Raw genomic sequence first — 20,565 nt, 5'->3', positions numbered from 1 at the left:
CGTAAGAATGAGATCAGTTTGCCTGTATTGACATAAGATGCTCAGGAAGGATACATTTCTATAAACATCGATATCACTACATTTATTTATTATTTAAAAGTGCACGTAGTGGGGGCCCAGCAGGCTTACTCAGAAGAGCATGTGACTCTTGATCTTGGGGTTATAAAGTTTGAGCCCCATGTTGAGTGTAGAAATTACTTAAAAATAAAATATTGCGTGTCTGGGTGGCTCTGTCGGTTAAGCATTCGACTCTTGCTTTCAGCTCAGGTCATGATCTCAGGGTCGTGGGATCGAGCCCCGCATTGGGCTCTGTGCTGGACATGGAGCCTGCTTAAGATTCTCTCTCTCCCTCAGCCCTCCCCACCCCTCTGCTCACGTGTGCATGCTCTCTCTCTCAAATAAATAAATATCTTTTTAAAAATTAAAATAAAATCTTAAAAAAAATAAAAATCTGTGTGTGTGCATGTGTGTGTGTGTGTGTGTGTGTGTGTGTATGTTAATGTTTGTCTACAAAAAATCTGGAAGAATATACACCAAACTCTGACCAGTGGTTATATCTAGAAAGTGAGGTTAGGGTGGCCTAGAATCAGGTCTGGGACTAGACCAAGGCAAGGAAGTTTCCTGGGGCACAAAATTTAAGGAGACACTTATCCTTAGGCTCAGCACCTGAGAGTGAGTGCCGCCTTAAATTGGGCACCCTGGGTGTCTCCATAGCCTCACCCTAGTCCTGGCTCTGACCTCAATACTTAAATACCTTTTTTTTTTTTAAGAATTTATTTATTTATTTGACAGAGAGAAACAGCCAGTGAGAGAGGGAACACAAGCAGGGGGAGTGGGAGAGGGAGAAGCAGGCTCCCAGCAGAGGAGCCTGATGTGGGGCTCGATCCCAGAACTCTGGGATCACGCCCTGAGCCGAAGGCAGACGCCCAACGACTGAGCCACCCAGGCGCCCCATAAATACCTTTTTGAATTTTTGCAATAAATACATTTCTTTTGAAAAGAAAGAATAATAAGGAAAATAGGATTAAAGGACTTTAAAGTTTTTTTAGAAAAGATTTTATTTATTTGACAGAGAGAAAGCACAAGCAGAGGGAGCCACAGGCAGCAGGAGAGGGACACAGAAGGAGAGGGAGAGGGAGAAGCAAGCTCCCCGCTGAGCGGGGAACACGATGCAGGGCTCGATCCCAGGCCCCTGAGATTGTGATCGGAGCTGAAGGCAGACACTTAACCCACTGAGCCACCCAGTCATCCCAGGATTTTAAAGTTCTGCTGTAACTAGGAAAAGCATTAAAGCCATGTTGAAAATGGGCCAAAATGTGAAGACCAAATGAAAGATGCCACCTTTGTCTATCCTACTGGAAGAAAATTAAAGAAAAAAAAAAAGACAATGCCTTGTGTTAGCTAGAGGGAGGGAAAATGAGGTGTATCGGTTATCCATTGCTGTGTATCAAAGTTAAGTTTGAGCTGAAGTCCAAAATAGGTGATTAAGTTATGGTACGTCATTACAATAGAATACAGCACAACCACCAGAAAGAATTTGAATGTGTACTTTTTAAGCTGAAAATATCTTCACACCATATTGTTAAGTGAAAATATGAAGTTAAAAGAGCAGTTCTGTATAGTATGATCTTATTTTTTTTAAGATTTTTATTTGTTTATCTGAGAGAGAGAAAGTCCATGCGAGAGACTAAGCATGGGGGCGGGTAGGGGGAAGGGCAGTGAGAGAGGGAGAAGCAGACTTCCGCTGAGCAGGGAGCCCGATGTGGGACTCGATCCCAGGACCCTGGGATCACGACCTGAGCCCAAGGCAGACGCTTAACCGACTGAGCCCCCCAGGCGCCCCAGTATGATCCTATTTTTGAAAAAGAGAATACAAATATATGTACAGATACCAAAGCCATGAGTCAAAACCTGGAACATACACAAAAAATGCCAACTGCGGTTAACAGTCAGGTCTAGGATGAGGGGTGGTTTTCTTTGTATTTATCTGTATTTTCTCATTTTTATTAAATATTTACTACTTGTTCAATAACACTACCATTATGGAGAAAGGATGTTTTAGGGTCATGGGGACATGGGTTCAAATCCCGACGCTGCTCCTTACCAGGCACGGAACCTTGGGGAAGTGCTTCTCTGAGCCCGAGTTTCTTCACCTGTAAAGAAGGTAATCAGGGCTAAGGTGTGGCTAACCGTGCCCAGCGCATAGTGGGAGGTCATGCCACCTTCTCGTCACCAATACCGTTCGCCTCCGCTCAGGGCCGTGGGCGGGGATCGGGGTGCGGGTGGAGTTGGGAGTCTTGGGTGCCGCGCCCCAGCCGCCCGCCCTGGCTGAGGAGACCAGGCTGCTGTTCCACCAAGGGCCCAGTCTCCCTCCTCAAAGGCAAAATCGCTGTGTTTTCATCCCAGAGTCCCTTCCCATACTCGGTTCTTTTGTAAAAGATTTTGTGTCACTCCTTGTTTTCAATAGGTAATAATGATTAAGTATTCTAAAAATTCCAAAGGACCTAGAGTGCCAGGTCTCTGGCCCTGGCCTGCCTGCCAGGCATTCGGGGCCCCTCCCTGGAGCCCACGTGCCCCTGGCTTCTCGTGAGTCCTTTCACACCTGTTCTCTGCAGATCCGGGAAGAGACACACACTACACACACCACCCAGCACCTTGCGTGTCACTGAATTCGACACCTCTAAGACCCTCCCTCGCTACAGACACGGAAGGCCAACCCACGCTGGGGCCTGTCTCCGGGATGCACCCAGCTCCAGCCCCTTCCCTGGCTCCCTTCCCAGCTCCAGTCGTGGCTCCCTGTGCCACGGACTTGCTTGCCAGGCCATGTCTGGCTCCCCAGCTCCCCGATGGCTGCAGTCCAACGCTGACCTGACCAATGCTTGCTTCCTCCGCAAGCCAGGTCCCTCTCTGGAGCCCGAGGAGCTCCCTGCACTCCTCCAGGCCCGGAAGCCTCCCCTTGCCGGTCCTATGAGGGATTCTCTCCTCTTTCCTGTCTCAGCCCCCTCTGATCTATAGGGAGAGCGCCCACAGCCCTTGGTTTAGCAACGTGCCTCCCCCCAGTGGCCCCAGCAGGCCTCTCCTCACTGGTCTTCCCTGGAATCACAGCCAGGAGCAAACCGGCTACCTCTGTCACCGCCGGAAGTTCAACTTTTCCCAGCTCTCTCTCTTTTTTTCAGCAGCAAAGTAGGGTCAGGAACATGTAGGCACTGGGGACACGGGCAGGAGTGAAAGAAGGATCTCCAATGACATTTTGTGATGAGATGGTAGGAAGAGACAGACTCCATCGGGTAAAGAAATAAATGAACAAGGATCTCACATAGTGAAAGTGTTCTGGAGAGAAGAAATGGGACTTTCTTATTTAGGGCATAAAGATCTCAGTAAACTGAGAGGCACTCTGTGGTTATGGATGGGCAGATCAACATTGTAAGAGGGCAAAGTTCTCTTTAAATTAACCTGAAATTCAGTATAACACCAATCAAAAGTCCAGATGGATTTTTGGGGCGGGGTGCGGGGGCGGGGTAGAACTCGGCAGCCTTATTCTAAAATGTATATAGGTAATTAAAGGCCCATGGATTGCTAAGTCAGTTTGAGGGGGGAAAGAGAGTAAAGTGGGAGACTTGCCCTATGAGGACTTTTTTTAAGTGTGATTGTTTGCCCTAGGAACCGACGGCTCATAATAAAAAGTTCAAAGGAAGACCCGTGGCCACACGGACACGCGAGCTAGGCCTACGGCATTAGACATCGACCCCGCGAAGGCGGCGGGAAACTGGCTCACTATATGGAGGAAGAGGAAACGGGACCTCTGCCTTGTACCAAAGATGAGCCCAAATGGATTTAAAACCTAAACGTGAAAGAGTGAAAGTTACAAAGCTAATAAAGAACATGCGGGAGCATATCGTTCCAACCCGGGAGAGAAAAGCGCTTCTTAAGAACCAAAGAGAACCCGCCAGCCACAAGATGAAGTGGAGACAGGTTTCTTTCTTTCTTTCTTTCTTTCTTTCTTTCTTTCTTTCTTTCTTTCTTTCTTTCTTTCTTTCTTTCTTTTTCTTTCAGATTTTACTTATTTATTGGTCAGAGAGAGAGAGAACACAAATTGGAGGAGCTGCAGGCAGAGAGAGAAGCAGGCTCCCCACGGAGCAAGGAGTGGACGCGGGGATTGATCCCAGGACCCTGGGTTCATGACACTTACTGACTGAGCCCCCAGGCGCCCCTGGAGACAGGGTTCTTAGACCATAACGAAGGGTTTCTGTTTGATGGAGGCCACCCCAGGCGTGTGAGCAGAGAGCTGAGAGGCTGGGAAGAGGTACTTGTGGTGTCTAAACCCCCGAGTGCCCTGTCGCCCTCTGGGATCAGGGCGGTGGGCGTGGAAACGGAGAACTGGACGGCACACTGGACAATGACGGGGGTGCTGGGCGGTGGTCCCCGGCCTCTCCCAGCCGAGCGTGAGGGGCTCCCCGAGAGCCGGGCCAGGAGCACCAGCCCTGAGACGTGTGTGGTAAAATGGACAAATTACCCTGACGAGTTCCAATTCTCACTCCGCAGGAGCAATTCCCCGCAGGCCCGTCCCCATGGCAGGCATGAAATGCGGCCTTCACGCTGGATTACCAGCCTGCAGGAAGCTGTCACCTCCAGGCCTGGCGGGGTGTGGGGCTAATTCTGCTTCTCCATGGAGAGGATTCCTTTCTGTGTCCAGCCTGTGGCCTGAGCAACACTTCCTGTCACCACTGTCCTGATTCTCAGACGGCAAAGACCGAGAAGCACTGGTGTGTGTGTGTTTTGGGGGCGGAGGGGACTTGCCACCTCAGGCCACAGTCACACACGCCTCAGACTCTGGAGCTAACAGTCTCCCATAGAAGTTCTGCTCCCAACACTGTGTCCCCTCTTCAGAGGAAGGCTTTGAGTGGGCTTTTCCTGAGGGGCAGTGACTTCATAGCAAATATTTATTGAGGTGCCCTGCCCTTCAGGAGTGTGGAGCCCAGAAGGGGAGACCCACCAGTAAAGGGTTCCGTTACACGTCAGCCTGATTGATGCCCCACAGAATGGCGGGGGGCTGTGGAGCCCTGAGGACCTACCTCCTCCTCGGGAGGGGGAGAGGGGGGGAGGCAGGCAAGGAGAGCAGGGGTTCCCTAGGAAATGAGCGTGGAGGAAAGGGGCAGGGGAAGACAAGAGAGGGAAGAGCCCTGAGGATGAGTGGGTGGGATGTAGCCTCAGCAGGGGACCGAAGGAACAGCCTGGAAGTCTGGACTGGACTCTGCAGGCAACAGGGGCTGTAGGGTGTTTCAGAGGGCACAGTGTCAGGTATTGATTTTTTATTTTTTAAGAGATTTTATTTATTTATGAGAGAGAAAGAGAGAGAGAGCAGGGGGAGGAGTAGAAGGAGAGGGACAAGCAGACTCTGCGCTGAACACCGAGCCAGACGCGGGGCTTGATCTCACGACCCTGAGATCACAACCTGAGCCAGCACCAAGGGTCAGACGCTTAACCAACTGAGCCACCAGGTGCCCCTCAGGGATTTTTTAACTAGACGTTCCCTGTGTGAGACATCTTGCCACACACCTGAAGTCCAAGTTCTCCTCAGCCGGTAACACGTAAGGGCTTAGCTAGACAGCTGTGCTGTTCACCTCTCCAGCTGCCTCTCTGGCCACCACCGGGGTGCCCCACCCAGGCTGGACTTTAGGACTTGTGAGTCCCCAGGTCTTAAGCTCTGTCAATCCGCAGGCCTTTGTGGGTGCTCTTCTCCCCACCTGAAATCCTTCCCCACCAAATGCCCTCCTGGGAGTAAATGTCACCTCCTCCGAGAAGCCTTCCCAGACTCTCCCTGAGCCACACCCTGCCGTCAAGCTCTTCCTCCCAGGTGCAGGCCACAGTAAGCATCATCCTTCTCCTCTCTTGATGCTCCCATCACATTGCTGAAGGTGTGTGCTGACCACCTGGCCTCCCCTATCAGACTGTGAACTCTGGGAACACAGGGGCTGCATCCTCTCTGTCCCTCTATCTCCAGCACCTTGGCTGCTCAATTAGTGGCCCATGAGTGAAAACATGGCCTCCTCTCCCACTGGGGAGAAAACACTTGCTGACTCTGCTAGGACCCAGCTCCTCCTCTCTGTCCCAGGCTGACTCTGTCCCCTGTGCCCCAGATGTATTCGGCTACCTAGGGAGAGGAAAAATACTGTTTTTGTTTTTGCTTTTAGATTTAGGTTCTCAGAAGCACCATAAGATCCGTACATTGGCAGACCCTTTTTGGTGAGCTATTTGGCATGTGGTCTGGCCAGCACAGTGGTTGAACATCTTACGTGGATACGGGACCCCTCCGCAGGAAAATGCCAGGCCCTCTCAAAGCTCTGTGCCACAACCGGCACAGAGTCGCCTCCACTGTATTCTGGGGGTTAAAGTAATTTACAGACCCAGCCCAGCGACAAGGGAAGGGGACTCCACAAGGTTACAAATACCAGCCGTGGTTCATTAGGGGTCATCTGTGTGACACACTACCACGTGGCCTTTTCTGACCAGTATAAACACCAAAGGTCTACTCTGGGTATGAGAATGGGGCGTGGTGTGGATAATCCTCAAGGGTGGAATGGCCCGAATTGTAACTCAGTCTTTGAGAGCAATTCATTTTTGTGTTTTCAGGAAAGAGTCAGCAATCTAAAACCCAGTGACACATCAGTGGGCCCCTTTGAAAAGGCCAAGGTCTAATTGTGGAGATCACCTCTTACTCCTGTCACGGCAGGTTAAGGAAATGGTGGAAAAGCAAGTAACCCCAGGTGCTAAAGAAGTTTTGAAAATATTTGCAGCAGTGTAAGTTCTAACTATAAAGCACATGTAACACACACACACACACACACACACACACACACACACCAGCAAGATCACACTTTCAACCAAATTGATTCAAAGGCAAACTTTGGGGGAATAGGACTAATTACAGAACTGCCTAGAAATGACCCTGACTGCCTCTGAAAATTGGGAGCCCCGGCCCCCTGCTGTGTTCACCCCAAGGCTGGAAGCCTGCCCTGCGGGGGTGCACAGACCCGGTTCTGCAGGGACAGGGGCTGGGCTACCAGTCCTCTCAGTCGCTTCCAGTCTGAGGACCCGGTTCTGTGGTGCTGGAGGTGAGCCCGAGGAGGGGCCAGCCCTTGGAAAGGAGGGGAGGAGGGGATGGGCCTGGGGAAGCCATCTGAGGGTTCGCAGGCAGGAGCCCCCAGCCTCCCTGCAGCAACAGTGGCTGAAGCGGGAGGCTGCTGTTGCTTTTCCTGCGCCTTCAAGTCCGGGTCACCATCCCAGGCTTTCCCCTTCTTCTTTAACTCATCACAGGGAGCCCGGACCCAGGTAATAAAGTCTGCAGAGCGCTGAGGGAGAGCAGGAAGTCCATAAAAAGCCAGGGCCCATTAGGGGTGAGAGGGAAGCGGGGCCCTGACAGCTCTAACTGTGAGGATCCAGCCGGCAACCACACCGATAAGGGGCCGACAGCCTAACCAGGCCTGACAGGGCCACCAACGGTGCTGGGGGCGCAGCTGCTCAGAGCCTCACCATCGCCCCAGGGAGGCCGTGCTCAGGCTTCTCCGTCCCTGGTCCCTAGGCTTCAGCAGCAGATGACTTCTGAACTTCCTCCCTCCCTCCCTCCCTCCCCCATTCAAGTAACAAATATTGACTAAGACTCCGGACGGACGCTGTAATAGGCTGGGCCCTGTCCCTGGAGCTCGAAGCATAATGGTAAAAAGACCGTTTCTTTACTGTCAGCAGAGAGGTGAAAAGAAAGGGGCAGAGGACTTCATAACAACATTCGTTACCATCTACAGAGCACCTCGTAAGAGCCCGGCACTGAGCGTCATTGTTCCATGGGTCAGCCTGAGAGGCAGGTGTTACTCCATTTTCCTGTGGTTAAACAACTTGCTCAACGCCTCCAGCGCTGAAGCCTCTTGCCTTTGGAGGGTGAAGCCAATGAGAATCAACCGTCCTTGAATCCAAATGCTTTCTCAGAGCCACCCAAGAGGGCCCCCGTAACCGTGGGCCTGCACCAAGGTGGGGGAAGCCAAGTCTAGTCAAGGGCATGTTATCAGGGATGATCTTGTCATGAAGGCTGCTGGAATCCTAAGGGGGGCCTGTCCCTTGTCAGTAAAGGGGGTAAATGGGTAGAGGGTGTTCTTAGGGATCAGGGGCCTTGTCAACAATCTTGGGGTGTCTGACACTGGGAAGCTGAGCCCCTGGGAGACGGACCAGCAGCCTCCAGGCTATCTGTGACACCAGCTAGTTCCCAGGACTCACCAAGTGCCTTCAGATGCTAAACCCTCACCCTGATGGTTGGGCAGGGGGCAGAGTTTGGGTAAAGGCTCACTGGAGCCCATCTCTGGGCAGGTGAAGCCCCACTGACAGGCTGGAGGGCATAGCAGAAGGAGCCTAGGCTTCCTTCTTCAGGCCACAACCAACAATACGACAAACCTGCTCCCAGCCTCGAGACTGGGAACATCCCTGTCCCCAGCACACCACACACTTTCTCTTTCCCTCCCTCAGGGTCTTCCCTTTCTGAACATCCCCACAGGACACAAATCCCTTGCTATGTGGTCTGGCACAACCACCCCAGCAACATAAACATGCCATTTAACCCGTGGTTTAAAGGTTAAGCTCCCTTGGGGCTGGAATTCTGTGTCCCAGGGCACTTGGGTGGGCTGTAGAAGAGCCTGGAAGAGGAGGGTCACAGACACTAGAACAATTCATGCCACAGGCCAGAGACAATGCTTTATGCCACATTATGTATTTTCAGTACCTGTTTCTCCTTGTTCTGGTAACTGTGCACTGTTCTCTTCAAGAGACATGTCAGGTGCTTAATGAAGTTTTATTAACCAAATGAAATAATTGTATAGCCAGAAACTGAGGGAAATCCAGCAAACTCTCACTGGTCAATATGAAGGAGAGGAGGGACTATCTCCATGGGCAGGTGGCCAACAGGGTCTGGAGGGGAGGGTTCAACCGGTTGAAACTGGCCTGGGAAGCAGGGACCTGAGGTGCCACTGGGGCTAGGAGATTGGGGGCTGGTAAGTGGGCCTTCCCAGCGCCTCAGATCTAGACCCTTCTGCCAAAGCTTGGATCCAGCATCAAGTGTACGAACACAGCACCAATAGCTAATCATAAGCCCCAACACTTGCTGGGCTCTTAGAATGTGCATTTAAGTGGCACCACAGCCCATAAGGTATAATTTATTATGATTATGCCCATTTTACAGATGAATTCATGATACCATTTACCATTACATTCTATTAATTTATTACATTTGACATTCTCCAAATGTCAGCCACTTACATTTCTCTGTACCTACTTCCAAATTCTGCTGATTCAAACCCTGCCTCTTGCCCCTCTCCTTGCTTTTATTCTTGCCTGTTCACTCATAGAGCCACCTTCTCTCTTCTCCCTTATCCCCCTACCCAGATCCTTCCTGCTTTCCAGCCTGCTGTCCATCCCAGTGCCCCGTGGTCTCTCCTTCATCAGGGGAAGTCCTATCTGCATTCTCTCTGGTGTTGCCTGCCCTTGTTTTCTGTGTCTGTTCCAGAACACCCCCACCGCCCAGAATGTTCTAAGCGAACACTGGGGTGTTCATGCCCTCCTGGCCACTTTCAAAGAGCTTGGGGGCTGTGAGTGGTGAGAGAAGGGTCCTCCCAGGGTTGGCTGGGGGGCAGGAGTGGGGAGCAGGGGCAGCTGGGTCCCCAGAGGCCCAAAGCCTGGCTCCCCCAGCAGAGGGACGGAGCTCACCAGGCTCTGGGGTGGAGGTGCTGGGCTGAGCTAATCACCTAAATGGACGCGGGCTGTTGAGAGACAGGCTCTATTCCCTAATAGAATTTGCCCTCAAGTGCAATTTAATTTTCTCTGAGGCGGTCTCCAGCCCCTCTGCTACCCTCCCCCAGACAGACCCTTATTTCCCCAGCTTCCAGGGGGGAGCAGAGCACCATCTCTCAGAGAAAAGAGGAGAGGGGCCTCCTCGGGGCTCTGTTCAAATCCATCCATTTGGCCTCCTCCTTTGGAACAGCCCCTGCCCCACCTCCTGAGCCCCTTCCCCAGATGGGGTTGCTGCTCCCCTCCCAGACTCTCTCTGACTTTCCTCTAGAGCTGCCCACGTTCAGCGACCACAGCCACTCCCAGCCTCCACAGCCTCGCCATGAAGGCAGACTCTTCCCCTGACCTCTGGTAAGTTCACATGCTTCCGGAATTCTCTTTGTCCAGCTCAGTGTCAGGGGTTTGGTGGGGATCTTGTCAGGAGGGTACGGGAGCTATGGAAGTGGGATGGCATGAGCCTCCTGTACTCACACTCAGCGCCCCATGGAGGGGACAGAAATCAGCTCAGAGCCCTGCAGCTGGGGCAGAGCCCAGCTCCTGGGTACCCTAAGCTTACCCCTGGCTCGTTAGAGCCTTTCCTGAGGGGGGAGTTTCCCTCCAGACACCCCATACTCCCAGCTCTCAGCCTGCAGTGTCCTGAAACTTGACGCTGGTCATTGGGAGTATGGAAAATGTGGGAATCTAGACGCTGAATTGTCCTTTCTTCTTCCCTGCTGATTCCAAGGTGGGGGGGGGGGACATCTTCAGAAGCTACTTTCCATCTCTTCCTCTGAGAGCCCCTTGGGCTGTGAAAGGGGCTCTGGAAGGTCTGTGCAAGTTCATGTCTTGCCTGTGCCCCCCGTGCTCATGGGCTTTCCCACCCCCACCCCCAAGCAGGGATGGGGCCAGAACCATAAAGAGCACCCTGGGGGAGGGGAACAGGTTAGCGGAGGTGGCTTTCAGGGAAGGCAGAAGCCTGTGTGGCACAGAGGGGTTGGTCCCTGGACTCCAGGTGGTCCCAAGACTATCCTCTTTATCTGGCAAGCTCTGGGGAGGGAGCACTAGAATCCCTTTTTGTCTTTGCCATGAGGGCCTTGAAAAGAGCAGAGGGTGGGGCTGAGGAGGATGGAGAATGGATGGGTGGCAGGTCAGGGTCAACTGCAAGGGGGAGATGGTCATTCTTTAGGCACAGCCCCCTGCTCAGCGTGCAGCTGAGGTCCCTTCGTCAGTGTGGGGGGCCCATCTCTTTTGGGGCTACGTTTGTGGGCATCCTCCCTGCACATTCACCCAGCAAGTTCTTATTAGTCCCTTACTTGGTGCCAGAAACTGTGCTGCATGCTAGGAGGAAAAGGGACTGCTGTGTGTGTGTGTGTGTGTGTGTGTGTGTGTGTGTGTGTGTGTGTACCGCACATCCAAGTCTCAATGCCTAGAATAGCACTGTCCAGTAGAAATACAAGACCAGCCCCTAGAGTAAGTTTCAATATCCTGGTGGCCATGCTAATAAAAGAAAGAAGGGAAATAATAATAGATTTAATTTAACCCAAGATATCCAAAATATTATCATTTCAGCATGTAATAAAATTTAGAAATCTTAATGAGATATTTTACATTCTTCTCTTTGGATTAAGTCTGTGAAATCCAGCATGTCATTTGCCTCTCTAGCACATCTCATTTCGGACCAGGCACATGTCACATGTTGGTACGAAGTAGCCACCTGCGACTAGCGGCCGCCACACTGGACCGCGGAGTCCTAGAGCATTCGCACGTGGTGTGGCCCACGGGCCAGCAGCATCGGCATGGTCCGGCGACTTCTTAGAAATGCAGGGATTTACACGCATAGAAAATCTGAGGACCTCTGTGTGCAAGAGCTGGGGAAAGAATGAACATTCACAGAGCATTTGCGTTAGGAGCTTTTCGTATTGGGTCTCATACAATCCCCCAACACCCCCTTCTCAGGAGAATGATCCGAGTAGTACCATCCCCAGTGAACACAGGAGCACAGAGGCTTGGAGAGTTTAACTTCTCATAGCCATAAAACTCAGATGTAGAGTCAATCCAGGATTTATGTTTTCTACAGAATGCTTCCTTGGGTGGAGTCTTGGAGAAATCCTTTGTCCCCCAAAACTCTCAGCATATCTTCCTTGACCACCCAAAGTGGCTATAGTGACAGTGTCCTGGGCCCTTCTCTGGGGACCTGTGTTTTTAAGCAGAAAGCTTTGGTGACCGAGGGCAAGCCCCTTCCTGGTAAACTTGGGCTATGAGCAGGGGAGGACGCCAAGCAGTGAGGGAGGCAAAAGGTGTCGAGCTCCTTGTCCTTTCACACCGATCAGAGCGGACATTAGTGGGCACTCTCTATGTGCCAGGCCCTGTGCTAACGGCTACAGCCCTCCGGTGACAAGACTATCAGGCAGGTACTGTGACTCTCCCATTACACAAATCTGCAGATGGAGGCCCAGAGCAGACAGCACTCCAGCAGGCATCCGCGAGGCCGTCCACCTGGCTCCAGGTCGGGAGTGCAGCCCTGCCTCACCACTTCTCCCCACGAGCCTCCTGGGCCAGTCTCCGGTCTCCGCGGCCCACGTCTAACACATCTGCCTTTTTTTGGTTGTAAGTCAGTTCCTGGGAGGAAACCGCTGAGTTAAGCTCCTCCAGTAAAGGTCTTTCGCCAAGATGATGACAGGGTTATTTTATAGATTAGTCTTGACACCGGCAGTTATTCTCAAATGGAGCCAGGCTGGACGTCCCCCCTCCCCCACCCCACAGCCTCCTCTTCAGAAGCTGAGACAGGGACCGTGTGCATCTATCTGAGCCCTCTCCCCTGCGCTCCAGCCTCCTTCCTCATCGGGACATGCCGTCCTAACACCAGGGGCCCCTCCTGTCCTAGGAGGCGTTGGGGAGGAAAGGCATGTGATGGCCCCTCACAAACTGTACAGCACCATGAAGACGTGGGTGGCACAGCTCATCCTCGGATTCAGGATGCCTCTGAGCCCTGGAGGTTGACGAGGGAACGCAGGGAGAAAGGTGGTCAGTGGTGCCACATCCAGAGCGCAGGAGCTTTAAATACACCTGGATATCAAGTCAATTTTAAAAGCAAACAAAAACAAAAAGCATAAGTGCAGGTTGTGGGCAGAGGAGCTCCTGCCAAGAAGATCTCCGTGTGCCGTGGAGAAGGGGGCAGAAGGAGCAGAGCCCACCAGATTAATACTGTGGGTCACCGTTATTAACCACCACAGTGACAGCTGAGCGCCTCCTGTGTGTGGAACACTGGGCTCCCGGGTTTATACGCCTTCTGTCTAATCCAGCTGCACCCTACAGTGTAGGCAGGGGTTATCCCCATTTTACACATGACACAAACGAAGCCGGCAAGGTGAAAGCACTTGCCCTAGGTGTCAGGAAGATTTTCATCATACGGCTGAAATTTCATCCCAGGGGCAGCTTTGGCACCTGGACCTCAGCTTCTGACCATATTGGATGAGCAGGTCTCCTCCACTCCCCAAGGGGGAAGAAACCAAAGCATGGTCCCACCACCATGGGTCTTTCTCTTTCCCAACTAACATTTTTAGTAAAGAAGAGTGCCCAAGTTCTAGTTTTTGCCTGAAAACACGCGAGTAAGTTTCTTGTCCCCTGGTTTCTCCCGTAAATATAAAACAAGAAAAAAACAAAAACAGACACAATACTACAGAAGGGGTACAGTAATGATGCCAGCCAACCTTTCTAGGGAGAAGCTTCCTAGGTGCTTCCAGTGACCACCTGTGAGGAGAGTAGTGTTGTTTTCCCAATTCACCTGTGAGACGGACCCTGCCAAAGTTGCCCCACTTAGGCTGTATCCAAGTTGGAATTTGAATGCAGACACTCTGAGCCCAGAACCCAAAGGTTTGCTCACCCATTCTCCAACCCGCTCCCGGCATAAGGAATGCATTCATCACACCTGGGGAATTTGGCTGACACTATCTTGCAAGAATGCTGAGAATTCTGGAGCAAAGCAAGTTATGGACCGTCTGCACTTAGCACTCCAGGTCATTGTCTTCTAGGGTCTAGGAAGGAGCTGGCATACATGGGTGCTCAATGAGTGCATGAATTAAGGAATGATCTAAGATACTCTAGATTTCTGATGGGAAATAAAGAGAGTAAGCCCTGAAACTAGAATGAGACCAGATTCCCTGATTCATTCCCCAGCTTCTCATGCGCACAGGCCATGGGGTGTGATGGCTACACAGATGGATCTCAGAGGACTTGGCCTTGCCAGGTAATGGGCTCTGTGTGGACCCACCATCTGGCTTGCCCAGGGACTTTCAAATGAGAGTTATATGATGATGCTGGTGGGGCAGGAAAACATTGAGCCAGACTACCTGTGGTCATATCCTGACTCCACTGCCTACTGCTGTGCAACCTTGGGCACGTCACTTGACTTCTCTATGCCTCAGTTCCCTCATCTGTAAAATGGGGATAATAATACCTGACTCAAAGGGTTTGTGAGGATTAAATGAGTTAACACATAGGGAACACTTAGTGCAGTGCTGGCAATGTAAGTGTTAGTTATCGTCACCTTCCTTCTTCCTCTGAGGATCCCACTGCTCTTGTTTTATTCTGTTTCTCAGCCACTTACTGACTCAGAACCTTATCTTGAGTGTTAGACGCCCAAGGGCAGAACCATCTCTTTTCCATGTCCCTTCAATTCCTGTGTCAAGGACACAGGGCAGGATTAGGTTAAGCAGCAACTGCCTTCTGATCAGCGTCCTGGGGGTGGGGGCAGATCCCTGGAAGGTTCTGGGAAGAGAAGGAGACAAATGACAAAGCGGTGGGCTCATGAAAGGGGCCCTTGACAAATGACTGGAAGGACCGGGTGGACAGATGGGGAAGAGCAAAGGCCCCTGTCCTTTTATTGGAGAACTCCTTGTGGCTCCCTGAACAAGACAGTGGCTCCCCAGGGGCCGGGCTGAGGGTTGGTCTCCCTGGTTCTCTCTGTTGGGATGAGTAATATGGACCAGGGCAGAGGGTCTATATCAATCTAGCTCAGCAGAAAAATGAATGAAAATTGGATTCCCCAAGGAGGATCGGGGAGCTGTTATCCAGACAGAGATAAATCAAAGGATGCCACAGAGAAGGGGGAGAGCAGGTTTCCAACAGCAGGGGAATAATTAAGGAAACAGTTTCAAAATGCAAATGATGAAAGAGGGTTTGAGAGGCACGAGGACAAGAAGGAGGTGATTGGAGATGGGGTGATGGGGAGCAGGAGTGGTGAGTGGAGAAAGAGGCTGGGGTTCAGAATTCCTGGCATCTGAGGGTGAACTCACCCACTCTGCAGAGCTCCTAAAACGTAAGGGTTAGAAGACACGGGAGTCTGCTGGGCAGAGTGCAAAGAGCACCGGAGTGGGAGTCAAAGGCTGGATTTACTCTCCAGTTGGCTCTGCAATTTATTAGCAGTGTGACCTTAGGCAAACCACTTAACCTCTCCGTTTCCTGATAATCACACCTACGCCCAGCATGATTATGAAGATCAAATGAGATAAAATATGTAGAGGAACTCTGTAAATTGTAAAGTGCTAGACAAAGGCAAACTATCATCATTTTCCTAAATCGGGTTTCTAGAGATTCTTCCTTCAGGACTGGATCCACTGACATGTTGAGTTTGGTTCCCAGAAATGTAATGTGTAGACATTCAGAATCTCTTCCTGACCGACTGCTCAGACAGAGCCTAAACCCAGGGAAAGCCACATCACCACTGACCCATCCCCTGGTGCCCATCCTCCGAACGAGTTGTAGCCGAAAGCCACAGGTCTGCCCTAAAGACTATTGCTCCTGGTGGGTCCCCTGCCAGCTGTGGGTGGCTTTCACTGAGAAGACCCCTGCTCTGTCAGCTCAGAGGTTTAGGTCCACACAGATCCAACAGAGAGTCTTCCTGAGGGATTCAGCCGTTCCCCCCACCCCCCGTTCTCTGGGGGTAGCAGATTACCTTAGCCCCTGTTAGCCTCGGCTTTTTCATCCTCCAGATAGGTATGACAATACCATTTACTGAATTGTTATGAAGCAAAAGATGGATTATGCAGGTAGAAGCATTTACCTGGGTGCCTGGCACAGTTTCAAACTGTCGATAAATGATGGTGGCTATGTTTGCTGTTATATTGTTCCTGTTGCTCTCAGCAGCCGTAGGCACTAGAATATCTACTTAAGGAAAGCCTTTCGTGGGGGTTTCATCATTGACAGATGGGCAAGTGGAGGCCCCAGGAAGGAAGTGAATGCCTTGGCAGGGGTATGCTGTTAATGGAAGATGTTGAGAATGGAACCCAGCTCATACTTCTAGAAAAGTCTTGGAACGTGGAAAGGGGCATTTATTGGCTGAGCTGGGGATGCACTGGGGTGCAGGGGAGCTGCTGCCCACAAGTTGCAGAACCGAGAACCAAGGGACCTCCCAGGGCTCTTCTGCCATTGGATAAAGGTGAGAATGGCATTTGCTGAATCAGTGCTGGGGAGTCCCCCACAGTAATGCGGTCCCTCACTTGATGACAGGCTAGTGACTGGCAATGAAAAGAGGGCAGGACCTGGGCAGGTTCATACCAGGGAAGCAGGAGCCGCAGAAAGCATTTTAAAAACATAATTTTTAATTATAAGAGTCACTACCACATATGCTTGACATTTCACTGCATATAAATATTTTCTCTTTTACTAATATTACTGAAAAAAATGTAACCAGTTTACAGAAAATCTGGAAAAGAGAAAAAAGAAAAAAATTCCATAATACATCTTCCTAATATACTTTTCTCCCAATAAGTTTTTGAATAGCATTTTGATACATTTCCTTTCAGTGTTTTCTCAATGTTTTGGAGAGCAATTTTATTAGTTTTTTCTGCTTTATAAAGTAATTTAGGAAACTTAGGAAAACTAAGAAAATACAAAAATATCCACTATACAGGTAACCGCTTTTATATTTTAACATATATTTTCTATCTATGCTGCTTTAAAAAAAACCCTACAATTCATACTGCTTCGCATTCACTCTTTGTCTAATAAACCTCACTATTCTACATTATTAAATATTTTTTCTGTTGTATTTCCTAACGACAATATAACATTCCATTTTATTTACTATAATTTATTTAATAATCCCCTATTGCTGGGTATGTAGTTTATTCTCTTTTAAAAATGTTATAAACATCCTTGCAACTACATCTTTATAAATATTCCTGATTATTTTCTGTGACTAAATTTCTATATGGATTGGGTCAAATCCATCACATTTTTAGGCTATAAAATATATTGCCAAAGTGCGCTCAGAAGACACTGTTCCTCATTGCATCCCCACCAGAAAATTGTTTTCTGATTTCTCCACACCGTAGCCAACAATGGGTATTAACACCGCTTTTATCTTTGACTAACATTTTGGAAAACTTATAAGCATACAATATTGTATCACACTTCTTAAAATTTAAGTATTTCATAAGCATTCCCATGTTGCTAGATTTCATAATTAGTTTCAATAACTGTATAACATATTACCAAACAAATTTAATCTACTTTACTAAACCACTTTTGTTGGATAGCAGAGGTTGGTTTTTTTTTTTCCTTCTCCAAACCATAATGCTGTAATAAGCATCTTCATGTATGAAATCTTTTTTTTTCACATTTTAGATTATTTCTGTGGAACACACACTCAAAAGGGGAATTATTTGAGCTAAAGGATATGAAAAAATTATGGGGTTTGATACATATTGCGAAATTGCTTTCTTAACGGATTTAAGAGTTTATTAGCACACCAGCAGTGCTGTGAGAGTACCAGTTTCAAAGCACCTTCACCAGAACCAAATTCTAGGATTCCCACCATCTCAGCTGGTCCTTTAACACACAAAACAGAAGTAGGTACTATGATGTTTGGTTTTGCGTGTCTTTGATTGCTAATGAGGATGGCATTTTCTCGTTTGTTTACTAGTTACATTTTTGTAAAACAACAACAACAAACATTTTGGTAAACACTGAAAATGTCACCGGGTTTTTTGCATATTGGAGTAACCTCACCGGTCAACATGGCAGGAGACGATGCCAACCCAGTACCAAGACACATAAAAGTCACTGTGACCTCATCGAAGGCAAATTCTAAGTGTAGACGACCATGCCCTCCTCCCCCACCTTCATGTTCGTCCCTCACCGTCCCTGGTGTTCCTTGTTTAGGGACAACGCCAGGAGAAAAAGCAGGGGACGCTCTGTAAGGTTGGAGATGGCACACCGTCCCCTTCCCCACCCCAGCTGGACCTGACTAGGCTGAGAAGGCACATCTGTCTACATCTTTGGAACGAACTCAGGATGGGGGCGTCGCGAGGGTGGGATCCGTAGAGCCTCTGGGTCCTGCGGCAGGGGAGGTGGGCTTCCCGCGCCTGCAGCCAAGTGGCATCGAGCAAACTGATGAAGCATTAGAGAACCTTGGCGGCGACCTGCCCCAAAGGTGGGCCTTCTGTTTTATTTCCGCCAGGAACTTGAGTTGAGAATTTAAGTGTGCATGTGTGCCTTGTAAATTCGGTAAGCAACACAGGCCCCTTCCGGGGTTAGCAGGGGTGTCCGTGTGCGCGCTGCCGCCCTGCACTCACGAGGTCCGGAATTTTTCGAAGCGCCCGCGGTTGCAGCCGAGGCAGAGCAGTTTCTGGGGACCAAGGACAGGACCCAGCTGAGCCGGCGTGGGCTGAGTGGCGCCGGCAGCCCGGCAGCCAAAAGGCGCGGGGACCCGACGGGGCCAAAGAGGAGCGAAGCGCGGACTCCCCGCGGCAAGCCGCGGCGAGCGGGGACGCGCATCGGGAGTCCGCGCCCGGCCGCCTCCGCGCGCAGACCCCCGGCTGCCTTCCCCCGCCAGCCGCGTGACTCGAGCCTTCCTGGCCGAGTACGGGCTGTCCCTGGCCTAGCCTCAGCCGGGCGCGGGGGAGACAGAGCAAGGGCTGAGAAGCGCCGGCGGGAGAGCAATTGGCCAGAGGAGAAGAGGAGGAGGAGGAGTTGGAGGATGGAGGATGAAGTCCCGGGCGGAGAGAAGCCCGGGACCGAGAGCGCGCGAGCGGAAGACTCTGCCGTGCGGCCCGGGCCTTCGGAGGGTCTGCCACGCCCTTCCCCATCCCTTGGTCCGAATGGAGGGGCAGTGGGGACATGAGCCGCCGACCAGTTCCGAAACTCCCCAGGACCCGCGGAACCCGCAAGCCCGGGGTTCCGCCGTCCAGAAGCACCTGCTGCCGCGGGAACCGGCCGCAGTATTTATCCGGGGCGCGAGCCGCACGGTGAGCGCAGGGCGGGGTGGGGGCGACGTCCGCGAGGCCCGCCCTGTTCTGTGCGGCCCCGCCCCCATGCGCGGCCTCCACTCCGGGTGCCGGGACCCCCACTCCCGCCGGGGTCCGCGGCCCGCTGCCGGGTGTGGGGATTGGCTGAAGGGCGGGCCTCCCTGCGGAAAGCGACGTCACGGCCGTTCCTGCAGTGTGAATGAATCAAAATGCTTGGGTGACCGCGGCCTCCCGAGCGGCCAGCTTTGCAGAAGGGTGGAGGGGGAGGGGGAGAGAAGCGGGCGGGGGAAGGAGGAGGGGAAAAAAGCCAGAGCTGCAGCAACAGCGTCTCCTCAACCCGGGATGTGCACCTACCCCGGAGAGCGAGATCAAAGGGATTTGAAACAGACTGAGGACTGGCGGGGGGAGGGGGCCAGCCAGCCTGTGGAATCCTCCCGGAGAGGCGGAGGGTCCGGCTTCCACCGTGACTTCGGCGGCCTGGTTGGGTCTTTATTATTATTTTCAAATTTCTGAATCCAGCTTAAGCGAGAGAGCAAGAGATCTCCGTAGACTGCGACTCCCTGGCTCTCGCTCCAAGATGATGCAGAGCGCAGCTGTCCCCGCGGAGGGGGCTGTCAAGGGGCTCCCGGAGATGCTTGGTGTGCCGATGCAACGTAAGACACCCCCCTTTCTCGCTGATTTAATTTGATAACAAGACAACCAGCAGCCTTGGCGGGTACGGGGCGGGTCGGACGCTGCGTGTAGCCTGGACCGGAGGGGCCGGGCGGGGCGAGGGGCCGCCGGCCCCGGCGCAGAGGCGGTCACAGGGCAGGGGCACTGGCCAGAGTGCGTTTAAAGGGCCTGGCTCTTGGCTTTTGGGGCCGAAAGTGAAAGCCTCCCGATCGTGCTCGAGGCCAGCCGAGGGTACCGAACCCCGCATCTCCAGCCCATGGCTTTTCTAGGAGCGTTGGGAGAGTGCTATTTGGGGACACCATGGGACGAACTGCAGGCCAGGCCTGAGGGCTGGGTGGTCCCAGTAAATCATCCTCCCTTCTGGGGTTACGGTCAAAGCTGGAAGTACCGCTAGTGCAACTTCACCCCAGCTGGCGGGAAGTTGGAGAGCGCGTCCCCCGCCCCCGGGGCTGGCGGCGCGGAAGCCCAGGCCACACGCTCTGTCCCCGCGCGCTGGGCGTGCGCGCCTGGTGCGTCCTCAGCCGCTGCTGCCCGCGGCGCCCGCAGCCTGCGCCGCTGGGGACTGCCTGCTTCTAGTGAGGAAGTCGACTCGCCATGTTCCAGCTAGCTGAGGAATGCAGGGGAGGGAGAAGCGCCGGGACGAAGTTGTGAACTCGGGGTACAGCCTTTGCGAACGCGAGGACATACTTTCCAGGCGGCTTGGAGTCAGCAGGAGAGACACATAGGATGCCCATAGGGTATTTGAGCGCTTTGGTCGCCCACCCACTTTTCTTTCCCGCGCCCGATATTAGCGAGACTGCGGGAGCTCGAGGCGTGTTTATATCCAGGTCTCTGCGTGTGT

The sequence above is a fragment of the Ursus maritimus genome, unplaced genomic scaffold (genome assembly GCF_017311325.1).
Source record: "Ursus maritimus isolate PB19 unplaced genomic scaffold, ASM1731132v1 scaffold_2, whole genome shotgun sequence".
NCBI classification, from domain to species: domain Eukaryota; kingdom Metazoa; phylum Chordata; class Mammalia; order Carnivora; family Ursidae; genus Ursus; species Ursus maritimus.
This window is presented reverse-complemented; position numbering follows the sequence as displayed.